The sequence below is a fragment of the Quercus lobata genome, chromosome 7 (genome assembly GCF_001633185.2).
Source record: "Quercus lobata isolate SW786 chromosome 7, ValleyOak3.0 Primary Assembly, whole genome shotgun sequence".
Taxonomy (NCBI): domain Eukaryota; kingdom Viridiplantae; phylum Streptophyta; class Magnoliopsida; order Fagales; family Fagaceae; genus Quercus; species Quercus lobata.
The window spans coordinates 9,717,437-9,730,083 of record NC_044910.1 but is presented as its reverse complement, the minus strand read 5'-3'; positions in this window follow the sequence as shown (position 1 = coordinate 9,730,083).

The following is a 12,647-nucleotide window of genomic DNA, read 5'->3' as shown; positions in this document are numbered from 1 at the left end:
ATGAACCCATAAATTTTCTTTGGAAACAAAACACATAAAAAAGGGGGGGGGGGGCAAAAACACTATTTTGTTCCATACATTTTGGGGTCATGGTCAATTTGATACTTACATTTTTATAGCAGTCAATTTGATCCCTGTTATTGTCAACTTAAAATCAATTGACTCCTTATAATTAACTCACTAACGGAAAATACCTACATGGTTAATGGTGTACTTTGTTGTCATACACATGACAAATATATATATATATATATATAATCAAATAATTTACATTTAAAAGGCCACGTAAGCATTTCAATAAAAACAGAAAAAACCATGTCAGACCAAAAAATAATATGGAAAAATTAATTTAAAAAAAAGAAAACAATTTTTTTTTTTATAATCCTCAATTTCTTTAATTTTCTTGTGTATTCTTGCACTTTCTTAGCTGCCAAACACAACCAACAACACCAATCTGAAAATCCCAACCAAAATAAAATCCCTTACAAACATTACAGATTAGCAACTCATACCATAAATTATTTACAAAATCCCAACCAACCCCTTACAAAACCAAACACACAAAAAGAACCCGATCAAACCCCCAATCAAGAACAAGTTCTCAGCGATCAAACACAGACATCACAAAATCGCAACCCATAAAATAAATTCCTCTATTCACAAATAACTTGTTGCCTAGTTACACAAATTAGAAACCTTGACAACCTCCATTTCACACTCTTTGATCTGAAACCTTGACAACCTCCATTTCACATATCTTGAGCCACGTGACATAGATGTTCCTCTAGACACCAGTTTGAGAGAGAGAGAGAGAGAGAGAGAGAGAGAGAGAGAGAGTAGAATGTTTAGCTGAAATAGATAGAGAGTTAAGGCTAGAGTGAGGAAGGGCAAAGGAACGAAATGATCATTGGAGATGGTAGTGGTGCGAGCTTGCTAGATCGGCTATGGAGGCCCGATTAGAGGTTTGGGTTGTGTGAGTGAGAGCATAAGAGAAAGTGAGATAGAGAGAACTTTAGAGTGAGAGAGAGAGAGGTTTGTTGAGAGAGCTTCCCGGTGAGAAATGAAGGAAAATGCCATGGAGGTCGGGGTTCGGTCAGAGAGAGAGAGGTGATTCCTAGAAGATGGGGATTTTATTTTGGTAGGGATTTATAGATTGGCGTATTATTGACTATGTTTGGTAGCTAGGAAAGTGCAAGAATGCACAAGAAAATTAAAGAAATTGAAGATTTTTTATTAAAAAAATCATTTTCTTTATTTTTTTTTAAATTAATTTTTCTAGGTTAGTTTTTGGTCTAACATGGCTTTTTCTATTGTTATTGAAATGCTTATGTGATCTTTTAAATGTTAATTATTTGATTTTTATATATATATATATATGTATATATTTTGCCACGTGTATGTTAACAAAGCACACCATTAGCCACATAGACATTTTTTATTAGTGAGTCAAAAGTAGGGACCAAAAAGACTCTAAGTTAAAAATAATATAGACTAAATTGATTGCTATGAAAATATAGAAATCAAATTGACTGTGACCTTAAAATGTAGGGACCAAAAGAGTGTTTTCGAAAAAAAAAAAAAAGAAAAAAAGAAAAAGAAAAACCCAACCAATTCGGTTCACAACAATAGCAAACCAGCCAACCACAGAAAGTTTCTTTGAACAAACCCATAAATTTTCTTTGAACAATTATCATACACCTAATTCAGCTCACAACAACACCAAAAATTCTAAAGAAACCCAGCCAACCATATAATTCTTGAACCAAAGAGTGTTTTCGCAAAAAAAAAAAAAAAAAAAAAAAAAAACCAACCAATTCGGCTCACAACAATAGCAAACCAGCCAACCACAGAAAGTTTCTTTGAACAAACCCATAAATTTTCTTTGAACAATTATCATACACCTAATTCAGCTCACAACAACACCAAAAATTCTAAAGAAACCCAGCCAACCATATAATTCTTGAACTGTTATACTTTAATTTCTTCAATTGAAAGTCACATGGTTGTATAAACTTATATTGATGAATGTAGTAAAAAACATTGCTATCTTTTTTAAGGGCAAAATTTAGGTACAACTCCTTAGGTGCAATATGTTAGGTTTCCTCACTTAAATTCAAATACATGATTGCTTTGATTAATAAAACCCAAACAATGTTATCTTTTCTAAAAAAAATTAATTCAAAAACACATAGTTGCATTAAATTTAATCGGGGAACCTAATGTACTACACATAAGAAAATGTACTAAAAATTTACCATTTTTCTAAAAACAATTAAATTTGACCATGTGATTTGTTGATCAATACAACCATATTGTTGAATTCAATTGGAGAATCTAAGGTACAACAAATAAAGAATTGCACTTAAGTTTTAATCCCAATCAATACTACACTTAAAGAGTGTTTCTTTCCCATCAAAAAAAAAAAAAAAGAGTGTTTCTTTTTGAAAACTCCACCCGCCCCAATTTCCATCACACCAAACAAGGGAAAACTCCCATTTTCCTTCCTTCATTTTCCATTGTCCTTTTTCCACCAAACTAAACAATCCATAAACTGGAGAGAGAACGAAGATTCCAATGAGTGACTTACACAATTAAATTTCAAGAAGCAATTTCCAAGAAGTGTGCTACCCTTAAGCAAACAAGTATGAAAAACCAATTTAAGACATGGTTTATACTTAAATTCACTTCTGGCACAAACTTATCAAGCTAAGTATCTAGCAATTCCCCACTGTTTAATTCTAAGGTGCAGTCATCCGCTTCATGGGGATGGAATCATGGAAAATCATCCTCAATAGGAGGGGAACTCTGTCATTGAGGATGTTTGGCAAGTGGGCAATGTGTAGAACATTTTGCTAAATCATGCTCATTGGTCAACACCAAATGGAAACAAACAGATGGAATGAAGGAAGGTTAATCCAACTCTATGATAGAAACACAGTCTTGGACATTCTGCAAAATGTTCATTCAATCACACATGAAGAAGATCAATTGATTTGGCCATATTGTTGAACAGGAGAATACACAATGGGACAAGCTTATAAATTGATACAAACACAAGAGAGAGAGAGGCAGGGTGCAACCCAGAATTCTGCTGAATTCCATTGGCAATGCCTTTGGAAACATAAAATCCCTTACAAAGTAACAATTTTATTTGGAAATTTGTGAAAAACTCTATGCCAGTCAGGAAAGAACTCATTAATTGATCTATCACACTTCCCCAAAAGAACTGTGCCTTTTGCAACAGGGAATTGGAGACTTGACGATTGATCACTTATTTCTTCAGTGCCCATTTGTCAGAATGGTAGCTCTCCTCTCACTCTAAGAACAGAATGTATGAATATTAGCAGAGTCTCCCACTAGGTAGCAAAATGAATTTAAAAGGCTCCCACAAAGAGGCTATAGCGCATTACCCCCATGTTAGACTGTTGTGTACTCTATGGTCTATATTGATTCATATGAAAGTACCATTTTGGGATCACTTTCAATTTGGTACCCCCTTAAAATTCAGCTGTATGAACCAACAAGCAAATCATACATGGGTAGCTAGGAAATATCACCTTGCACCATTTTTCCTACTTGGGTAGAGAAGCTAAATATGAGAGGACCCAAATCACATACAGTTTTCTTACAGAAGAACGAACTAGCAAATCATATATGGGTAGCTAACAAATCTCTTTACTTAAATCATCTTTCAGATCAGCAAGCATAGGGAATAACAACAGGAAGCTATCACAAAAAGAGAGTATACTGTTAGAAGGTCAGGTTAGAGAGAATATGGTGTTAGAAAGTCAGGACAATGGGAGGAGAGGGTTAGATAGAATAACAAGCATGGGTCACTAACTTTCTTTTGTTTCCTAGGGATCAGATTTCAATTGTTAAGTTGATTCCAAACCCAATAATCATTATGTTATGATCAAAGACATAACAGTATGATGGCTAGATATGTTTCTCAATATGAAATGACCATTACTAGAATGAGAACTGCAAGTTAGTTAACAAAAAAAAGTCACAATGGACAACCTTTAAAGTGATTTTGTACTTCTACATAAAAGCAATACGTTCATGTCTACAGCAAAGGAAAGAAAACACGGCAATAACATAGATACAAAAACTTCCCAACAGCTTCACCAAATAGAACAACTGACCTGTCAATTACACTCATTGAATAAAACTAAGCTCCCCATGAGATTAGCTGTGTAAATCTGCGGTGCAAGATCTCCAATACCAATACTTTTCTCATCTAGACTCTTAGATCTCGTTTGGGAGGAGAGAATTGTTGGGCTTTGTAGAGCCTAGTTATGTTTGATCCGGTTGATGACCTGACCTGAATAATGTTGCGTGGTTTTTTAACGGGAGATTTTTTGAGGTTTAGTCCATGGAGAGGAGGCTTGGGCCGACAGGCCCAAGCTGGAGCCGGGAAATTTTTTTGGCCCGTTTTGAAGCCCATTGTGAATTTTGCGTGCAGGATGTAAAAACCGTTTTTGGTGATTAGGGTTTTGTATTGTTGTCATTCTTGAGAGATTGAAACCATTATATTGCCACACTTTATTTTTCCCTGATAACAGTGAAATCCCTGTGACTCCGTGGACGTAGGCAAATTGCCGAACTGTGTAAATACTGTTTTATGCGTGTGATTGTTTTTTTTTACGTGTGTTTTCTCTATTTTTTTGTCTCTCACAGGTTTGGAATTTCGAATTAATTCCCTACAGGAATGGAAAAGAATGGAAAGGAATGAAAAGAACAATTTTATAATATTTTTCCCTTCCCTTGTTTGGGAGTTTTAATGGAGGAAATGGAAAGTTCATTCCCTTATTTGAGAGTTTAAGTGGGAGAGAATAGAATAGGTAAGAGGGAACACTTATTCCTCTCTATTTCCTTAAAATCTCAAATTTTCATTCTCCCCCAAAATTGGCAGGAATGGAAGGTAATGAAATTAAATTTAATGAATTTTTACTAAAACTCCCAAAATACCCCTATATATTCAACTTTTTATTTTAAAATAGGGGTCTAATAGTAATATTGTTATAAAATGATTCCATTCCATTCCCTCCATGTTATTCCCAAACAAGATTACTTACATTCCATTCATTTTCATTCATTTCCATTCCTTTATTTTAAAACATAAAATCAAGGTTACTTAATTCCATTCCGTTCCATTCTTTTCAATTTCTTTCCCTTATTTAAATACATTCCATTCTATTTCATTCCTTCCCATTTCCTTATGATCATTCCATTCCATTCCATTCATTTATGAAATCCCAAAAAAAGCCTTAGCGACAAATAAAATGAGATCATGAGGAGAAGATGATTTCGCAATCACAAGTTCACCACTACTCGTGTAGCCAAAGAAGTTCTCAACATCCTTCAAATCTACAATGTTTGGAGTCTAAGAGTTAACATCACCATAAACCCCCATCACCCATATGTGGCACTTCTCAATCAATATACCTCCAACTTCAATATAATCATTTTCAAAAATTTCAAAAGCAATCAAATCCAGTCCCTTTAATACTGCAAGTCATTCAAACTTAAAAAATAATCCATTTGAGTAATTCTGTGGCAATATTATCTCCCGGAAACTCTCATCATGGAGATCAAAGGACAAAATGAATTTGTGGTGATGAGAATATGCTATAAAGTGCAAAGCTCCATTAAAAAAAAAACAAGGTGATTCATCAATCCTAGCAACAGGCCCTCTAGACCCATTAATTGCCTGTTTGGAAGTTTAGAGAGGGAGTAGAGGGGAGGAGAGTAGAGGGAAATAGTTATCCTCCACCTTGTTTGGATGTTTTTAAAATTAGTAAGAGAGAAGGGAGTAATGAGCCCTTTCTCTTGTTTGGATGTTTTAAAAATTAAAATGGAAAGAAGAGGAAATGATTTAAATAGACAAATTTACCCCTATTTGAAAATGGACTTGCAACATTGGTCTATGATTAATTTGTTAGATTAAATAATTATGACTATAGCATGCAATATTTTTTTTGATAATTTTTTTTTTTGATGTGAATTAAATAATCAACATTGGTCTATGATTAAATATTTTTTCTGATTTTTTATTAGATAATTTTTTCTGCTTTTTTAAAATTTTGAAAAATTGGAATCCAAATATTCAATATATTCTCTTAGTGACAAAATTATATAAAACTTTGAATCAACATTTTTCAACATCTGGATTTTTTTTTTGGTTAATCAACATCTGGATTCACTTTGCATAAATTATTCCATTTGCAACAGTAAAATGGTTAATTTAATTCCCAATTTCCGATGATTTCCATTTGCAACATTTGGATTCACGTTGTCTTCAATACTTATTTTGCTATGTGTTAAGTCTTCTCGCTTACGTGGCAACTACTAATAGGACAGTTTTATAATTTACCAAACTGTTGTGTGTGTTAACCAATGAACTCAAATAAACTTTTCTCTCGTAAGCATTTGTTTTCAAGAAAGTGCGGGTCGAGAAAATTTTTTTCAAACATAATTTTCTCGAGAAAAAAAAGAGACATATTTTCTCTGACCGAGTTCGCCACCTTCTGCCGCTCTAGCTCTGAAGATGGCGGAGCCTCTGAGCTCTGCGACGCATTCAAGCTCTACGATCAGGACTAGAATGGCCTCATCTCCACCTCCGAGCTCCACCTCATCCTCAACCGCTTGGGCATGAAATGCTTCGTCGAAGATTGCCATTAGATGATTTGATCCATCGATTCTGATGGCGATGGAAATGTCAACTTCGAGGAGTTCTAGAAGATGATTCGATCCGCCGCTCTAGGTTTTCATTTTCTCTTTTCTGATCCATTTTCCTCTTAATTGTCAAATGTGAATGATGTGGTTGTGGTTGTTTTTCTGTACTATTAACAACGACTTCGTTAATTACTGCTTGTTTCTAGGTAAAGTGTTACTTTCTCGGAGAAAATATCCTGTCAAATATTGAAGAATTTATTTTTAAATAATCAAAGATTATTTATATAGGTTTGTAATTTTGTTAATTTAGAAAGGATAAATTGGGAAATTCAATTGGTCAATAATTTATCTACTTTACTCTCCCTCCAAATCTCTCCAATTTGTGGAATTAAAAATGAGGGGTTAGAGGTAATTGAAACCCCTCCCCCACCTTCCTTAAAAAACTTCCAAACAAGGTAAATGAATTACTCTCCCTCCCTTTACTTTACTTTCCCTCCATTTTTAAACTTCCAAACAGGCCATAAATGACACCAACTGTTTTCACGAATTGGTCCTCAAAGTGTAAACTTGGAAGTCAAGTCCCTTATAATCCCCCAGCAGCGACGGGTTTTGTCTAACAGAACGACCAAATCTCAAAACCTTGAAGTCAAAGTCATTGTTTTGAATATGATAATACCCAAATCCACAACAGAAAGCCTCAAATATCTTAAACTTTTTGATGTTTGGGTTCCACAGATATATTTCGAAAACCCAAGTGAGACCATTTTTTCCATCATTAGGATTAGGTTTATGCATAATAAGTCCTTGAAAAGTGAGGCAGAATAAGCCTATGATGATGCCAACATTCAGAATAAGCCTATGATGATGCCAACAATGTTGGCATTAGAAACTGGGATTCTCAACTTGGAAACCTCAGTCAATGTGTGATCGCTGCTAATATTTCGTACATAAAAAGTCTTGGTCCCTGGGTGAAGTGGGCACTGACCGTGCCTTACATAGTAGATGATCATTATTATTGTTGTCAGATATTAATGATTTGACTTCTAGGTTGTGTTTGAAGTGTTTGGTAATGAAATCAGAGGTGGCGATGATGGAGTTATAGCATTTGGAAACGCATCTGAATTGCAATAAGGGTTTCACAGGTAGCCGACTCAAGATAGCAGCCATCATTGTTGGTGTTTCCATTTGGTATCTATCTATCTGAAGCAGATTTAGTGCCTGTTTGTTTCAACTTTCCCAACCTAAAAAGCTTGTTTTGAAGAAAGCTGAACCACAAAGCCTGTTTGGTTAGGTATAAAACGCAACTTTTTGGAAAAAGTTGCATTTTGGGTTTGTGAAGAGAATGTGCAATGCCATAAAGGAGCTCAGAGGTGCATTTTGGAAAAAGCCCGTGCGTGTTGATTTATATCCATTGGACATGCATGGGCAATTACCAAATTACCCTTCACATTTTACTAAAAATCTAAATTTACCCTTTGATGCATCAGAAGATGTTCTCACGCCAGATTCCTCATTCCTCTTATCCCTTTGTTTATAACACAATTTTACAAAGGAACCTAATAATGAAATTAGAACCAAAAAAAAAAAAAAAATGATCTAACCCATTTCTACTGCATGTTGTTGGCAGTGGGGAAGAGATCAAGCAACGGTGGGGAGGAAGACAGGAGGTGGTGAAGGCAGAGATCAAGCACTGATCTGATCCATTCCTCCCTTTTGGATTTCCCCCTCTATCTTCGTTTGATGAGAATCAAATGGTGTGGTGTGTGTGACCTTTAAGTTTGTGTGTTTTGATGGGATAGAGGGAAAGAAACTTGCAAATGAAGTGGTAAGAGAAAAGAGAGAAAGGAAGAAGGGGGAAAAAAAAAAGGAGCTTTGTGGCAACTGGAATGTTTTGGAGGAACTGGTAGGGAAAAAGGGGAAAGAAGGAACAAAAAAAAGGTAATTGGAATGTTCTGGAGGAAGTGGTAGGGAAAAAGGGGAAAGAAGGAAAAAAAAAAAGGAAAAAAGAAAAAAGAAAAAAAGAGAAGGGTATGTGTGTGGAGGAGAAAAAAAGAGGGGGAAAAAAAAAGAAAAAAGAAGGAAATATGGATGGAAAAAAAAAGTAAAAAAATAAGGGAAAAATAAAATAAAGAATGAGAAATTAAAATTGAGAAATTCTACCACAATATTTTCACAATAAATTTTAAGTGGTAGGTTATTATTAGTTAATATTGGTGAGAATTTTTTTTTTTTTAAGAAACTTTGAAAGTTCTTTTTAGAATAATTTTTTAAAAAGTATTTTCACAATACTTTATATATACATTGTCATTTTTGATAATTTATCACTCAAACCGCCGCTTTTATAAGTGCTAGCTAAACACTTAACTTTTTCAAAAAGCATTTTTTAACAATTTTTACCAAACACTCAACTTTTTAAAAAAGAACTTTTTCATAATGCACTTTTTGAAAACTTCACTTTTTCAAAAAGCCCAGTTTTAAAAATCTGAACCAAACTCACCCATAGGCTTATGTAAAGAAAGGGAAAGTTATCCTTATCCTAGGCAAAAGTGAAGTTTACACTTACGTACGTGTAAATATATTCCAAGATACAATTTCAAGATAATGTTAACTATGTCAAAAACTTTTCAAAGTCGAACAATTTAATTCCTGTTAAAGTCAATTTAGTCCCTAAATAGGCACACTATCAAGCAGATTTACATTATACAGTAGCTTATGCGAATGCTCTTAAGATACTTGCGTAGCTACAAAATTTAATGAAATGACACTTTAGCCCCTTTTAACTATTTACCGCCTACAAAAATGCACAATCATCCCCCGTAAATTAATGTCAGCGTAGCACCGTGCATTCTACCATTTGTTTGGTTAAGGTTTTGTTTGTTTGTTTGTTTTCTTTTTTCATAGTGTATCCTCAAAACTTTCAACCAAAGACAAATCATTGGTCGCGACAGGTGAACCTATAGTGGGGTAAATTGCTGGCCCAAAGAATTTTTTCAAAGTGCAGGTAGCTGGGCTTGAAGTAGGGAGCACACCCAGTCGAACCTTGTACAAGTACCTTGAGATTGAGTGCCCAACCAACTCGGTCAATCCCCTGGGTTATTTTTGGTTAAGGTTTAAGTTTGTGTGTTTTTGTGTGTGTGTGTGCTTTTTTTTTTTTTTAATTAAATTTATTTTATTTTTAAATTTTTTTTAGGTGAGTCTATTTGGTAGTTAAGTTGGATTAAAAAGAAAAAGTCATGCGTAAGTTTGCAATCGTTTGGGCCCATTAAAAGAAGGCACATATATGCATTATCAACATAAAGATCACCTGTTGTTGTGTTGAAGTCCAATCCTAATAGATGCCCACAAATGTGCTCCTTTTGATCATGATCGTGTGACCTTTCACAACCATCTTCGTCAACAATGCCAGTAGTAACATAAGCTGTTGAAGATTGAATTAGACAATCTCACTATATGAAATTTAACATAAGCTGTTGAAAATTAAATTAAATTTAACATAAGCTGTTGAAAATTAAATTAGACAATCTCACTATATGAAATTTAGGTGTAAAGTTGCTTACTATGATCTCTTTCGGTCTAGATCCAGCAAAAGTGGGAGTTTTGTGCATTGGTTACAACGACAATCTCACTCTATGGAAACATTCATATCTAATGACCCAAATATTGCTTGTGCTTATATATGGTGTAACACTTTGTGATGTTACAACCTTCAATAACTTTTTTAATATACTAGCATTTTGAGAGTCTCTTCGTTAGCTAATTTATACTTTTTGTTCTTAATATGCATGTCAAATTTTGTATTAATAAAAAATGATTTACTATATGATCCATAAACTCATGGTTTACATATAATTTTAAACATTTTATGATGAGATAATTATTTACACCTAATCATCTTGATATCTTGTAAACCAAGAGAGATAACAAGGTAATGAAATCAAACAGTTTATTGGTCAGAATGTTATATTTAAAGAGTTGTAGGGTGCACCAGAGAATCTTGTTAAAATTGTAGAATTTTGAAACTTTTAAAGGGTGTTCATGATTAATTAGGATCATTTCAAATATAAATTCTAAAGGCAGTATCATCTTTTAGAGTTCCTAAAATCTTATCACCCACAGTGAGCTAAATAAATTTGATTTTGCTACCTTAAGATAATATTGGAGTATGCGACTAAAGAAGTTAACAATAACAAACACATGTAACTTTTAAGCCTCACTGTGCGGATTAATTTGTTAAAATTATCATGACATAGTTTAAACCCATGAATTAATATTTTTTCGAATATATAATTTACCTTTTTTTGTGATTAGGCTACAAATAGGTTGCGCAGAGAAAAACACTTTTTTAATAGAGTAAAATAACCTGGGATGGTCGATCTCTTCCTTAAAGATTAGGATGAGTCTTCAAGCTCTTCAAGACTTTCTTATAATTCTTTTTTTCCTATATAATAAATATTCAATAAGATTTGAATTCATGACACCCTCTTAATGATGATTATTCTTTATTATCATCAGTTAAGATATTGGTTGATTTTTAGTGTAGGCAAAATTCGCACTATAGTTTATAGTAGACATCTTCATGTGGTTAGATTTAAAGGATATAATAAAAAATGTTTGGCTATAAGAAATGATGTTATGCTTATCATAAACTACTTTGACACTTTTTTGGCCCTAACAAGGGTTTTACTTTAACACTATCAAAATATATTATTTTATCTAAAAGGAAAATTATAAAAAAGGTCAAAATACATTTTTGGTCCTTGAAATTTATCTGCTGAAGGTTTTAAGTTCCTACAGTTTCAAATGAGTTTTAAGACCAATTATTTTCCAAAATAGAGTTTAAAAAAATTATTAATAATCTTTACAAAAGCCAAGAATAAATCTTTTTTTTTTTTTTTTTTTTTTTTTTTTTTTTTTTGGTATAAGTAACCAAGAATTGAAAGATAAGAAGAAGCTCACATAATAGAGCCTCTTAAAGTTATTATTACTGTAGCTATGTGTAAGATTCTCTCAGTTAATATTGGTTGTAGTACCCTTAACAAGGGTCCGATCATTTATATCTAATAGAACCCATTGTTGAAGGTCATGAGTAAAATTCTGGAGCTTAACCTACTCCCAGTTGGAGGGTAGGGGTGTCAATTTAGGTTAGCGTGTCTGGTTCGTGTCGTGTTGAGGTAGGGGTATTCGACTAAATGGCTCAACTCTAACCCGACCCATTTAGTAATCGTGTCATGATCCTTCAACCCTAACCCGACCTGTTAATAAGGCGGGTTGACCTGACCCAGCCCATTTGACACGCTTAATAAATGAGTCGTGTTGGGTTGACACGAATGTAACACAACCCATTTCAACTTGCATAATATTAAATATAACATCCATCTAGTAATTATTTTTTTTACATCTCAAAAAGTAGTGCATACACATCAAGTCTTCAACCCACATTCAAAATAATATAGTTCAACAAAAATATAACATTCATCTAGAAATAAGTTTTTTATACTCCAAAAGAAGTGCATACACTTCAACCCAAATTCAAAATAACAAAAATAAAATAACATAGTTCAACAAAAATATAATATCCTTGGAACTCGCCAAATGCTAAGTATCAATATTGAAAAAATTTGAGCAAACAGTGAACTAATCCTGACTATGACCACGATTATGCCAAAAAAAAAAAAGTATTAGTAGTTCTAGGGTTTGTAAAGTTTCAATTTTCAATTATATCCCTTGTAAATTTTTGTAATTACTCACTTTTCTTTTTAAATTTAAAATATATGTTGGATATAAAAGGTATTTGAAAAATCTAAAATAAAATAAATATTTATTTGTTATATAAGTTAAATGGGTTGAGTTAAGTGGGTCATTTCGAATTGACACAAATAAATTGGCGTGTCAAACATGTCTATTGTGGGTTACGCGAGTTGACCTACTTATGACACGTTTTTTATCGTGTCACTTTCGGGTTGATCTGT